The sequence below is a fragment of the Schistocerca serialis genome, chromosome 6 (genome assembly GCF_023864345.2).
Source record: "Schistocerca serialis cubense isolate TAMUIC-IGC-003099 chromosome 6, iqSchSeri2.2, whole genome shotgun sequence".
Lineage (NCBI taxonomy): Eukaryota > Metazoa > Arthropoda > Insecta > Orthoptera > Acrididae > Schistocerca > Schistocerca serialis.
This window is the reverse complement of record NC_064643.1, coordinates 280,495,276-280,509,963: the sequence shown is the minus strand read 5'-3', so window position 1 is coordinate 280,509,963 and position 14,688 is coordinate 280,495,276.

Sequence of the window (14,688 nt, the reverse complement as noted above, 5' to 3'; positions counted from 1 at the left end):
AACAAAACAAACATCATCATCATCAACATCTTACATGCAAAGGTTTGTTACTCGCCCACCCACTAAGGCCGCCTTTTGCCAGAGTGCGAATTACGAGGGGCGAGCAATAAGTAAAACATTTCTTTTCTTGGCTAATTGGAAACAAATGCAGAAATTTTTGTGGATCGTCGTGGAATATTCCCGCTTTAGTCCCTATAATTTCATGAAATTCTGATAGGCGGCCGCGCTATACGAAGCCCTTTAGAACGGTGCCTGTAACAGAGATGTATTCCAAGCAGAGAGATGTTATTGAGTTTCTTCTGGTAGAAAACCAGAAAATCGCAGATAATCATAGGCACTTGCAAAATGTCTACGGAGAACCTTCAGTGAAGAGTAGCACGGTGCGTCATTGGGTGTTGCGTCTGTCATCATCTCAACAAGATCGCACAAACCTTCCCAGTCTCCCGCCTTCCGACAGCCTGCACACAGCTTTGACTCCTACAGTGTTGAAACGTGCGACACTCTCTTTCGAGGTGGTCGAAAGCTCATAATCAAACATGTCGCCGCGCAACTGGATGTCTCTGTAAGTAGTGCCGACACACGCGTCCACCAGTTGAGGTATTCAGACGTGTATGGACGCTGGGTACCCCGCTGCCTGAAAAAAGAATATAAAGGGCAACGAAAGACCATCCTTTTGGATTTTCTTGCGACTTATGAAACTGATCGTGACACTTTTTTGTCGATCATCGTCACAGGTTCATCAGTTCGAACCGGAAACAAAACGGCAATCCACGCAGTGGTGCCATGCCACCGCTCCTCCGAAGAAAAAGTCAAAGTCGCAGTGTCTGCCGGTATAGTAATGCCGGCGGTCTTCTGGGACTTTGAAACATTCATTTTGTTTCATGCCGTCCCTCATGTTATAACGGTAAACTATGAAGTGTATAGCCCTCAGGAAATTAAAGAAACGATAGCAGAATGTTCGTCGCAACACAAATGCAAACGAACTTCTCCTTCACCATGAGATCGCAAGGTCTACTCAGATTTGCACACCCGAGAGGAGCTCACTAAACTTTGTTGAACTGTTCTTCCTCATCCATCCTACAGCCCCACTCTCGCTCTTCCCGACTTCCATCTCTCTGGCCCAATAAAGGATGCACTCCGCGGAAAGCAGTATGTAGATGATTGTGCGGTTATTGATTCAGCAAGACGTAGGCTCCGACGTCGACCAGTAAAGTGTAATCAGGCAGGCATGGCAGGCTTACAGACCCTCCCAGTAAGGTGGCTCAAGGCCGCCGCATTGAAGGGAGTTCGTTTTTAAAAATAGGGTTTTGTAGTCATGAGAGGGGAATAATACGGTGTCTTGGTTTGCTGAATAAAACCAACTTGCCTTCAGGAAGCAAATACGTTGCATAACTTATTGAACGATCCCAGTACTACACAGCGGAGTGATAACTAGAACCCTCTAACGCATGGCGTTTCCTAGGCGAGGGAACAGGAGGCGGGAGGTGAGGACATCTGCCCAACGAAAAATAGTAAGGGCTATGAGTATGCAATATGTCAAAGCCCCGCATATCGTATTAATATTCGGAATAAAAGTGGATAAATCTAAGCAATTGAAGAGTTGTTATGAAATGAAATTAATGATTTCAGTTTTACAGTGTAATGAGGCCAATCACAATTAATAATTGTACACGTCTTGCGAATGTGCTTTGCTTTAAGAGTACCAACTTTAAAACTGAACAGGCAACAGCGATGTTAACAATTAAATAGCGCTACACTACTACTTTAATGATGCACTGATTCGGTTCATTCATTTACTTTTCATCTGTGAATCGCAACATAAAAATATTCAAAACAGAGAGATCTCTGGTACCAACTACACGCTAGAAAGCGCGCCCTCTGGCACAATGCGAAGAGTATTAATTCACATACCTCTTACTCTCTGCACTGCATAGCACTCTGCGTTCAAGGCAGTAGACGCCTGCAATGTGGTGGAGCGAGTGACAGACAACCGCTGCACACAAATGTTTAACAGGTATACTTGCAGGTCATAGCTGCAAATTCTCAGAATTACGGCCCAAATGGCCGGCAGCGGTGGTCTAGCGGTTCTAAGCGCGCAGTCCGGAACCGCGCGACTGCTACGGTCGCAGGTTCGAATCCTGCCTCGGGCATGGATGTGTGTGATGTCCTTCAGTTAGTTAGGTTTAAGTAGTTCTAAGTTCTAGGGGACTGATGACCACTGTAGTTACGTCCCATAGTGCTCAGAGCCATTTGAACCATTTTTTGAACGGCTCAAATATTCACGGTGGATCATTTGCTGGGGCTCATATCTTACAAGTGTGCTTTTTCCTCCTTGATATATGAGACATATTGGTGTTGCTTCCTCGTCAGAATAAATCTCTCTCCTGTAAAGAGCACACGCCCGCCGGAGTGGCCGCGCGGTTCTAGGCGCTACAGTCTGGAACCGCGTGACCGCTACGGTCGCAGGTCCGAATCCTGCCTCGGGCATGGGTGTGTGTGATGTCCTTAGGTTAGTTAGGTTTAAGTAGTTCTAAGTTCTAGGCGACTGATGACCACAGCAGTTAAGTCCCATAGTGCTCAGAGCAATTTGAGCCATTTAAAGAGCACACGACTCCAAATCTCGTTGGTCCAGTCCCTATACTCTTGGCATCATTGTGAACGGTGCCGTCAACGTGCGGTTGTCAACGGAAAACCACTTACTGGTCAGGCAAAGACTCCACCCCTATGCTGTCGCCGTGCCACTGTGAAGCGTGAGACTGCGTATCTTGCAGCCGTGTTAAATGTGGTTGCTATTGTAGTGGTAGGAGCGAGGAGGAAGTGGTACGGTGCTGAGCCGAAGTTACCTTACGCATTCCGCTTAACGTAATTTGTTACACAGAAATTTGAACTTTAACATTAAAACCCAAAATCCTTTGTTCAACTTCCTCAGGATGAGTAATTATTCTTAAATTATGACGACATCTTGCTACAAGAAAAAAATGGCTCTAAGCACTATGGGACTAACATGTGAGATCATTAGTCCCCTAGACTTAGAACTACTCAAATCTAAATAACCTAAGGACATCATACACATCCAAGCCCGAGGCATGCTACAAGAAATAAAAGTTTAAAATGTAATGGGGATGCACTAGAGACCAAGCTAAGCCAGAAATTTTACATACTAACTATAGCTCAGGGAAAGATTTTCAGAAATGGCATCAGTTCCATAGAGCTTAGGTAACAACTGTACAAGGTAAGACTGAGTTAGAATACTTAGATGCGCTTCCTCGATTTTCAAAGTGATTTAATTCCTTATTAATAAACTTGCATCTTCCATATAAATTATTAAAAGTTGTAAAAGGCGTTATAGCAAAGTTCACTGCAGTCGACAGATTTAAAAAGGAACACTAAGAATTACATAACTTCAGCTAGTGAACACTTTAAAATTTAAAGATTTAATATACAAGTAATGTGACTCTCGGACACAATGCCTCTTCAGACAGTATCTGCCTATAGGAGCTGTGGCATCTGATTAGAAACAGTGGCAATAACGAAAAAAAAAACAGTTGTGATAGTTTAGAATTAAGTAGTGATTTTCTGTAACTAACACCAAGTAATAATTACCACTGAACAGCTTGTAGCAGAACAAATTAAAACATCGACTGGCTTACAACGTGACAAATTAAAACCCACGGTACCTAAGAGCCGTGCTCTAAATAATAATAAAGACACGAGGCCCACTGTGAAATGGCTGCTTCCTGGATTATTAAGAAATAAGTCATGAAGGCAGCCTTCACAACGCGTTAACAAAGGAGAAAATTTTAGTAGATATGCCTGAAACATAATTTGTTACCACAAGCAACCAACGTCATTAAAACTTAAGGGATGGCACATACACACTTGTTAGGTGTAACAGCTATTGATTAGAAAGTTAATAAAATATGAGCTACCTGTTGTCATGGCACTGTTGAAATGCTCACACGAGAATAAACATAACTCGGCTTTCAGATGTAACCAGGATGCGGAAACGATACAAGTAGCACAAAATTTCTCACTGCTTTCTGGAAGTCTCTGTGGAAGGAAACCACCGGCGCATAATTTAGCTCTCGCGACTAGCTAGAACTAACATTTTGGGGGCAGGAAACCAGAGTAAGAATAAGTGACAAGAATCCTGCAGTAGTCTGCCAGAATTGCACCAGTTCATTGCAGACTCCGCAGGAGCCCGTTCACCAGAATTCCAAAGTTGCATACAGTCTCGCGATCTCTTCAGGTTGCTAATAGAGCTCTTCTAGGTATGGCAAGCCGGAGGACGCTACTACACAAGTAACAACCACTTTATACACATTACAGCCGACTGCCCCAGCGAATGTCCTCGCAGTCCTTAGCACTTACGGCCCCCCGCGGAGGGCCACCACGCAACCCGTGGCGCTAGTCTCGAAGAGAAGTATCCTCCCGCTCACAGCACGAGAGACCACCTAATAGGAAAATATTTTGAGAACACTCGACTTACCCAACAAGTAGCAAGGCGCAGCAAAACCGTCTCAAAGAATTTGATAAAAGCAACCTTGATGGCTCAGCACCTGCTGTTAGACATTAGCAACTTTTTGCCTGATGCACGACGTAGCGGTCATCTGCTGATATAGTTGAGCGTGACAGATCATCTTTTCTCCTTCGGGGAGCAGTAGTTGTGATTCGCCGCCCGGGTTGGCTACGTGATTTGAGGCGCCATGTCACGGATTGCGCGGCCCCTCCCGCAGAAGGTTCGAGTCCTCCCTCGGGCATAGATGAGTGTGTTGTTGTTGGCATACGTTGCTTTAAGTAGTGCATAGGTCTAGGGACCGATGACCTCAGCAGCTTGGTCCCTTAGGAATTCACACTCACACCTGTGGTTCCAACCGCTCCCCATGCGAAACGATGTTTTGAGGAATCCCAAACTCGTAGGCTGCACACGTAACATTTCGTCCTTTTTAAGTTTCCCGATAATTCTTTCCCGTTCATACTCATCCAAATGGTGTCTCAGAGTCATTGTACAATGAAGAACACGTCCGCCATTGCTGTTGACTGATTGGCACACACGGTTTTTCCCGTTCATCCACTTGCCTTATGTTGGGGCCAGCCGCTTTTGGTGCCATAGTCGCTCTGACCTCACGCCGAGTGGCGTCAGTCTACCTGCGCATGACTGGGAGACTTCTGGCGACACGGTCTCGTACTTTTATTCTCTTCCACCAAGTTCTTAATGCGTTGTGTTACCTAATCTGTCTAGTCCTTCAGGTTTGCAGAGGAATGTTTCCGAATTTTCCGCTTATAATGCCGTTGGCAGAATACCAAGCTCAAATCAGTCGTCCATCTTACTGTTAATTTTCCGAACGGTTTGTTTCCTAAATAATGAGACTTTTGAAACTAATGTAAGTACAAATTTTTCAACTAGATCAGAATGTGATATGGAACTGTTTCGCATCACCAGTGTTCGTAGAGGAGTCGTAAACTGATTCTCCGGTGCCAGTATTACCCGCAGAGGTCACGAGCGCAGAACTTGGAGCGGTCATTATCTGCCTCGTCAGAAAGACCGAGTGCGCCGCTTAGGGGTCTCCACGGCCGGCGGGGGCCAAGTACCGTGCCATGAAGACGCCGCAGAATAAATGAACGCCCATAATGCCGAAGTCGTCCTTTATCAACAAGCGTATAAATCTCGTAGCCGGTGGCCTCTGAAGAAACCTATCAGTTCTGTGCTCTCGCTGGACGAGATAAGCTGCAGCCTGATTTATTTCGCGAGTGATAAAGTCCACCTTAATGTACAGCACTCTGATTTAGTATCTGGTAATCTTTCCTGAGTAGTGAAACGAAAACGGAAATTCGCAGAAAGGCGTGTCGGGTCAGCAGCGTTTCTGAAGCCCGTGGAATTATCGGGTTCACAATATAGACATCTCTTTTCTTAAGGAAAAGTTTGAACAGCTCTCTTACTTTGCTGGTCATCCAAACAATAAGGACTAGATTTCTACACCTATGATGTCAATTACTGAATGTTCTTCTGATTTACTACTCCCACGTCTTACAGTGAGCTGGTAAAATCACTTTCATGTTTATGACAACGAATTAATATTTATCTGTTCTTAGTTACTGCTGTTATACCACCGTGTGAACGAAATGGTAGTAGGCCAAAATAAGAATGCACTACTAATGGAAAAAACTGTATCAATCCCTTACGCCGCATTTAATACAGGAACCGTTACCTTTCGATTTAAACATTTTGTTTATGATCTGCCAGACAATTCACAGCTGTGTCCAACAAATCACATAATCGGATAGCATAGAGAATAACAAAAGAACATTTTTTTCTACTTACATAGTAGTGGCAGTGGAGTGTTTTAGGAGCGGTAAAGCGTGAGGCCTTGTATACGCAAATTTGGAAAAAACTCTGATACGGCTTGACTCATCTGATTTTTAAATATTCTCAAGTCATCTACCGACAGCAAAATAATTTATCTACCAAGTTATTTGACACAAACTCAATTCACTGTCATTTGTTACATGTAAGTAAAAACGAGTTTTCCTTGAACTACAAGCAGGCGCTATGCATTGCCAATTTTGTTAAGCAACTTCAATCAGCGTCTTTTAAACACAAATTTTTGTTGACTTAAAATGTATTAACAGTCTTTCAAGTTTAATGGCCCATTTTTGATAGATATCTATAAATTCAGTGCAGCAGAATAGAACACTATAGTTTGTCTTTGTTTATGTCACCCCATAAGTATTAAAATTTGGTACCTTTTTTCATACTCAAGAAAAACCTTTTGCTTCCTGTAAATCGGTAACCTTTGTGTGTCTTAGGGCATGATTAGCTTTTAATCGGACCTCTGAAACTATGTCTTATCCAGGAATTGTCCTTTGAATGATAACAGTATAGTCTTCGTCCATGAGACTTGAAAAGTACATGAAGCATGAATGTTACTGTGACTAAATGTTTAAATATCTTCTTAAATTCTCAACTCTGTGTATAGGAAATTGTATGATACTTAGAAGCTGGCTACTGTACATTAGTATACTGTTTCTGTTGTCGTGGTAAATTCTATTTTGGATCTGTCTTAAAATTTAAGAGTAAATCGGTTACCTGAAAACCACATATTAATTATTTAAATCTTATCAACTCCCTCTCACTCATTGTAGCTTACACTCGATAAAGCTATTCTCAAAGGACCCTGGTAACTCACAACTACACATGCCACTTTACCTTCTATTCATCCACTGTTGATTCGTGGGATAACACTTTTTCCTCTACTCTCCTTGTCATAACAAATGTAGAGCTCATGAGGCAAAAAGAGACAGTCGGCGTTGCAACTAAAAGGGATCTTTAATTACTCGGACACCGAGTTGCAGTTCTGGCTGCCTCTTTTTGCATAACCAAAAAAATGAGTTCCAGTCCCACTATGCGCAGCTCGTCAGAGTTATGCAAATGTAGGGCTCATTTGCAGCGTTTGATGTAATCCTCTGCTCAGCATAAAAAATAATCAAGGAGGCAATTTTCAAGCCACATGTCTCTCTATTTCTTGTGACTTGAGGCTGTGCTACTGCTCCTAGGAGGAGGCCCATGGGATTCGAATCATAATCTCGTACTCAACATGTTATATTCATTGCAAAAGGATTTTTTGTAATCTTATCAATATACACACAGTTAAGAATTTAAGAAGGCATTTAAACATCTAGTTGCTACAACTTTCGCAGTACATGTAAATTCAAGTCTCACAGACGAACACATTTACAAGAGTGAATATCTAGCGTACTTTAATAAACTGCAGTCATATAGAACAAATCGTGATTAAGACATAGTTTCAAACGTTCTATTGTCCTCAGAGAAACAAGTGGTTACTGGTCGTCTACGGGTAGTGCCTTTAATAATCAGAATATCCTGCGTCCCGAGTTCGAAACACCCACCGCTTAAATTCTGAATAAAAACCATCATCAGTAGCGGTTGGAGACTTACGGCTGAGGCAATCACCCTCATTCCGCTAACTGCGGAGGAGCGCACAGGGGTGCAGGGTACTCTCTTGCCCTTGGCGTGTGAAACTGTCCCAAAAGGCGGCAATGGCAAACGCCTTGAGGACGCAGAAGCCAATGGAAACCATGCATTAAAAACACATAAAATGTATCCTCACGACATGTGGCCCGTTACTGAAAAGAAGTCATGGTGACTTTACATTGGCAAAAGATTCCGGACTAGTCCCCCATTCGGATCTCCGGGAGGGAACTGCAAAGGGGGAAGAGACCATGCTAAAAATACTGAATAACCGGCGAAATGATAACGTTCTGTGAATCGATGCGATGAATGTCAAAGCTTGAACGTGGTGGAGAAGTTAGAAAATCTGAAAACGCTTAGTGTAGATATAGTGGGGTAAGTGAAGTGAGATGGAGACGATTGATGGACAGATGATTGTGGGGTAATATCAACAGCAACAGAAAATGGTGTAACGGGCGTAGGATTAGTGATGAATAGCAAGACAGCATAGAGAGTGAGTAGGTCTGAACAATTCAGTGGCAAGGTTGTTCTCATCAGAATCAATAGCAAACCAATCTGGCACCGTCGACTACAGTAGTTCAGGTACACGTGCCGACGTAGCGAGCAGAAGACGAAGAGATAGAGAAACTATACGAGGATACTGAAAGCGTCATTCAGTAAATAAGGGGAGATGAAAATCTAATAGTCAGGGTGGATTGGAGTGTAGGAGAAGGGGTAGAAAAAGGGTTACGGAAGAATATGGCATCGTACTAGCAATGAGAGAGGAGCAAGACTAACTGAGCTCTGCAATGAATTTTAACTAATAACAGTGAATACTCTGTTCAAGATATATGGCAAGTGTTCAGGTAAAATTACATCACGGTCAGGCATAGGTTATAAATCGGATACTGGTTTGTAAGGAGCAGATATAGATTCAGGTCACAATTTTGTACTGTGAAGAGTAGGCTGAAGTTTAAGAGGATTGTCAGGAGATAAGCTCTAAGGCTTTAGATAATGCGATAAGGAATGTCTCAGTAGGCAGTTCAGTTGAAGAGAAATGGACATGTCTTAAAGGGGCAGTCGCAGATACTGGAAAGAAAAACACAGCCACAGAAAAGATAACTGCAAAGAAACCATTGGTAACAGAAGAAATACTTCAGTAAAAAGGAAGTACAAAAATGTTCAGGGAAATTTATCAATACAGGAACACAGGTCACTTAGGAATGAAATAAGTAGGAAGCATAGGGAAGGAAAGGCGAAACCGCTGCATCAAAAATGAGAAGAAATTTAAAAAAAAAATTATTGTCGGAAGGACTGACTCAGCATATAGAAAAGTCGAAACAACTTTCGGTGAAATTAAATGCAAGTGTGGTAGCATTAAGCGTGCGATGGGAGTTCCACTGTAAACTGCATAGGACAGAGCAGATGCACTAAGTCATCAAAAGTAACCGGGCACTCCCAAAATAATATGTTTTCATATTGGGTCATTGTGCTGCCACCCACTGCCAGGTACTCCATATCTGCGACCTCAGTAGTCATTAGGCATAGTGACAGAGTAGAATGAGGTGCTCCGCTGAACCCTCGGGCTTCGAACTTGGTCAGGTGATTGGGTGTCATTTGTGTCATACGTTTGTACGCGAGATTTCCACTTTCCTAAAGAACCCAAGGCCCGCTGTTTCCGATGTGCTAGTAAATTGGAAACGTGAAGGCGCACGAGCAGTCTGACCTCCTCTGTTGACTGACAGATACCGCCGACAGTTGAAGAGGGTCGCAATGTGTAATAGGAAGACATTTATCCGGACCCTCACACAGTACCTTCAAACTGCATCATGTTCCACGTCAAGTACTATGACAGTGAGGCGTGAGGTGAGAAAACTTGGGCTTCATGGTCGAGCCGTTGCTCATAAGCAACACATCACACCTCGCCAGATGTAAGGAGCGTAAACATTGGACGATTGTACCGTGGAAAAACTTTGTGTGCAGTGACGAATCACGGTACACAATGTGACAATCCAATGGCAGGGTGCGGGTATGGCGAATTACCGGTGAACGTCGTCTGCCGTTGGGTGTAGTGCCAACAGTACAATTCGGAGGTGGTGGTGTTATGGTGTGGTTGTGTTTTTCATGGAGGGGGCTTCCACCTCCTCTTGTTTTGCATGGCACTATCTCAGCACAGGAATACATTGATCTTTTAAGCACCTTCTTGCTTCCCACTGTTGAAGAGCAATTCGGGGATGGCGACTGCACCTTTCAACAAGATCGAGCACCTGTTCTTAATGCACGGCCCGTGGCGGAGTGGTTGCTCGACAGTAACATCGTCGTAATGGGTTGGCGTGCACCAAATCCTGACCTGAATCCTATAGAACACCTTTGGGTTGTTTTGGATCGCCGACGTTGTGCCAGGCCTCACCGACCGACTTCGGTACCTCTCCTCAGTGCAGCACTCCGTGAAGAATGGGCTGCCATTCTCCAAGAAACCTTCCAGCACACTCCTGCGAGAGTGGAAGCTATCATCAAGACTAAGGGTGGGCCAATACCACACTGAATTCCCGCATTACCGGTAGAGGGCGCCACGAACTTGTAAGTCATTTTCAGCCAGGTGTCCGGATATTCTTGATCACATAGTGTAGGCAGAAAAAGCACATTGAAGTCGCCTATGAGAGAGAGGACTTCACTGATGAAGTGATAAAAAACGAAACAGGAGTCGATATAGAAGAGATAGGTTAGCTAGTATCAAAATCAGAATTTAAAATAGATTTGGAGGAATTAAGGTTAAACAGGCCAGAAGGGATAGAAAACACGCCATCAGAATTCAAGAATTCACTGCCTTAAGTGGCAACACAACGAATATTCACTTCGCAATATAGAACTTACGACACTGGCTATACACCGTCTGACTTTTGGAAGGATATCATCTACATAATTCCACAAATTGCAAGAGCCGAATAGTGCGAGAATTATCACACAGTATGCTTAACAGGTCATGCATCAAAGTTGCTGAAAAGAATAATATACAGAAGAACAGAAAAAGATGACGATCATGTTGGCTTTAGGAATAGGTAAAGTCACATGAGAGAGGCAAACTGACGTTGAGGTTAATAATGGAAGCAAGATTAAAGGAAAATGAAAACACGTCCATTGGAACTGTCGACCAGGAAAAAGGATTCGACAGCGTCAAATGGTGCAACATGTTCGAAATTTAGAGAAATGTAAGGGTAAGCTACAGAGATAGATGGGTAGTACGCAAATAATAGAGGAACCAATAGGGAACAATACGAGCGAAAGACCAAGGAGAATGAGCTCGGATTAAAAAGGGTTTAAAACAGTAATTCAGTCTTCCGCCCCTACTGTTCAATCTATTCATCGAAGAAGCAATGACGGAGTCTAATTATAGTTGAATGTGAAAGGATATCAATGATAAGATTCGTTGATGACACTGCTGTCATTTACAGGATCTGTTTAATGGATTAGTGAAAAGTCTAATCGATACGGATTATGGACTGAGAATAAATTGAAGAAATGCGAAAGTAGTTAGAAGTAGTTGAAACGTGAACAGCTAGTAACTTATCTGGATTGGTAATGACGAAGTAGATGAAGTTATGGAATTCTGCTGCCTAGGCAGCAAATTAACCTATGACCAACGGAGCAAGCAGAACATAAAAAGCAGGCTAGCACTGCATAAAAGGGCATTACTGGCCAAGACAAATCTATTAGTATCAAACATTGTCCTTAGTTATGGGAAGAAATTTCAGAGAATGTACGTTTGGGACATAGCACTGTCTGTTAGTGAATCAGGGATTGAAGGAAAGAAGAGAATCGAATCATTTATGACGTGGTGCTACAGAAGAATTTTAAAAGTTGGGTGGGCTGATAAAGTAAGAAATGAGGACGTTCTCTGGCAAACTGGCGAAGTATCCTCCTGTGGGTCCTGGGGTTAGATCAGGGCCAAGGTATGCCTGCCTGCCGTAATAGGCGACTAAAAGGAGTCTCCAGCTTTTGAGCCCAATCAGCTTTGGTGCCCTTTCAGGGTTTGACCTACTTCTCTTTCAAAATTATCCGAAGTATGGGCCATTTGTGGATGGACACCTTACATTTTGCGCCACACAACCAGAATGCGATTAGACCTTCGGCACATAATATAGTCCTCGATCTGCGCTTCCACCTACTGTCCAGTTATCTGAGCAAGGACGCCTTACAGAGTACATCCTCTCCTTCCCTAGTCTACTACCTTCTTCTGCCCTAAGACAATACAGGGTTTCTCGGCATCCAACATTAAGCACGATAGCCAGGCCATTGGGTGGGGCCGTCATGTACCCATTTGGTGATAGCCCCCTGAAAACATAGGGATCAGACTGTCGATGTTCTGCAAACTCCTCCATGCAAGGTAGCCATGCATTCTAAGGCTCCTTGCTACAGTTCATGTGGCTCCCCCCATTCAAGTCCTTCCTCGGGCGTAATTTACTTTAAGTCAGATTAAGTAGTGTGTAAGTGTAGGCACCGATGACCGCAGCAGTTTGGTCCCATAGGAATCACCATTCCTCAGTATGGTATTTCTCCTCTAAACTCCCCATGTATGCCAAGGAGTAGATGCCCATCGTGTTGGGGCATCAGGACATGTGGCAATGACAATCATGTCAGGTGGCTTTTGCTGTGGATAGGTGGAGTCCGTAGGGTTAGCCCCTGATCGGAGTGGGTGGCATCTGGGCAGATGACCCGCAATGAAGTGGACCAAGTCATCTTTTGCTGGGGACTGAATGGCCCCAGCATTCTCTAAGAAAGGGAAGGTTGATTATATTGTTGATAGGTATGACCCTAAATCGTTGCCCTTCCTAGCAACACCATGGGAGGAACAAAGGGCTATAGAACACAGAGATCCATATTTCCCTCGATAATTCCTGTGGAGCAGAACTGATGAAAACACCTTTCAGAATATGAACGCACTGGTTTTTCTTGGGCATCTGGAGGAAAAGTTTGGGGAAGTGACAGAGCTGTCCAAAATGCGCCTGTGCCAAGTTTTCAATATTCGGTCACTCCTCTTATAAGACTCATTATTCCCCCCCCCCTTACCAGCTGGAGAAGAAACAGTCTCCACTGGCTCCCCTCAAGTGGGTCCCTTGGGGCTCTGCCTTCCAGAGTGCCCAGTCCCACCATGGCCACCACCCAGTGGCTGAAAGAGCCAAACCAACGGCCTTCCTCTGTCCCTGAAGCTACTTCTGAGAAGATCTTCGACTCCTGTGGAGTGGCGAGAGGACCAACAATCAAAGAAAAGGTTCACTGAGAACCAGGAACTTCCAGACACCCCCCCCCCCCCCCCATCACCAGCCCTCACTGCTTTGAATTTCAGGATGACGTGGAGATTATGGCACCCCTAAGGACCTAGATCCTGCTGACGCCTTGAATGCAATGGCACTGCATGCCCACACTCAACCAGTGGTGGCAGGTGATTCTGAGGCATAATTTTTGTGCTTCGTCACTTCATACCTTCCCAGATGACAGAAGGAATCGTTCTCCAATGGCATTGTGGGGGTTTTCTGCAGGGAGCGATATGGAAGGCACAGTCGTGGGCCCTCACTCATGGCTTTCAGATTTCAACCACCATGACTTGTGTCACGCTCTTCTGTTATCTTCGTACTGTCCACTCCACCAAGAACTTGATGACCCATTACTGGATATAGTGGAGACTTACCGCTTTTTGGGACTGGTCTTCGACCCCCACTTAACTTGGCTTCCCCATCTTCATCAGCTTAAGGACAAGTGCTGGCAGATACTTAATATCGTTCGATCCCTGAGCCACACCAACTCAGGTGCTGACCTTCCTACAAAGCTGTCGTACTGTCCTGTGTTGATTATGGGAGCCTGGTATAAGGTTCAGCATCGCTCCTCTGCATTGCATCTGCTGGACCCAATCCACCACCGTGGAGTTCAGCTCATGAAGCCTTCTGCAAAGCGCAGTTTTAGCAGCTCTGCGGCGAACTTTTAACCTTCCCAGCACCCTACATATACTGTTCGGTGACAGTGCCTTCATGGCCGATTTTGTTTCACGTTTCATTCGTGAGGGGAGTTTTTATCACACAATCAAAGGCTGGGCGCCTTGCCTTCTCTCCTAGGACTCTCCTAAGCCTTTTACCTCTTCGTCACTCATTCTTTGATTTTGTTGGTTTTGGTGTTCGTCTTTTTTCTATGTGTGTGCTTCTCACTTTGTCTTTTAGGCTGGCGATTTTAGTATGTTGCAGGGTGTCTGGCACATCTTTTTTTATCCTTGTGATCAGCGAGCCCATGTCATCTGCTCTATGGTTTTATTACCTTCCTCTACCTTTTATTTTCGTTTCCCTTTCCCATTTTGTTCTCTTTCTTCGTTTTACCTTTTGGTGTGGTTCCCCGTTAGTTATACACCCTTTTACTTCCCCCAACCCGTTTGTTTTTAATTGTTTTCCACTGAGACTTGTTTACTTGAAGAAAAAGGGACTGATGACCCTGTAGCTTGGTCCCTTTATACCAAAAATGGCTCAAATGGCTCTGAGCACTATGGGACTCAACTGCTGAGGTCATTAGTCCCCTAGAACTTAGAACTAGTTAAACCTAACTAACCTAAGGACATCACAAACATCCATGCCCGAGGCAGGATTCGAACCTGCGACCGTAGCGGTCTTGCGGTTCCAGACTGCAGCGCCTTTAACCGCACGGCCACCCCTTTATACCCCAAACCAAACAACGAACAG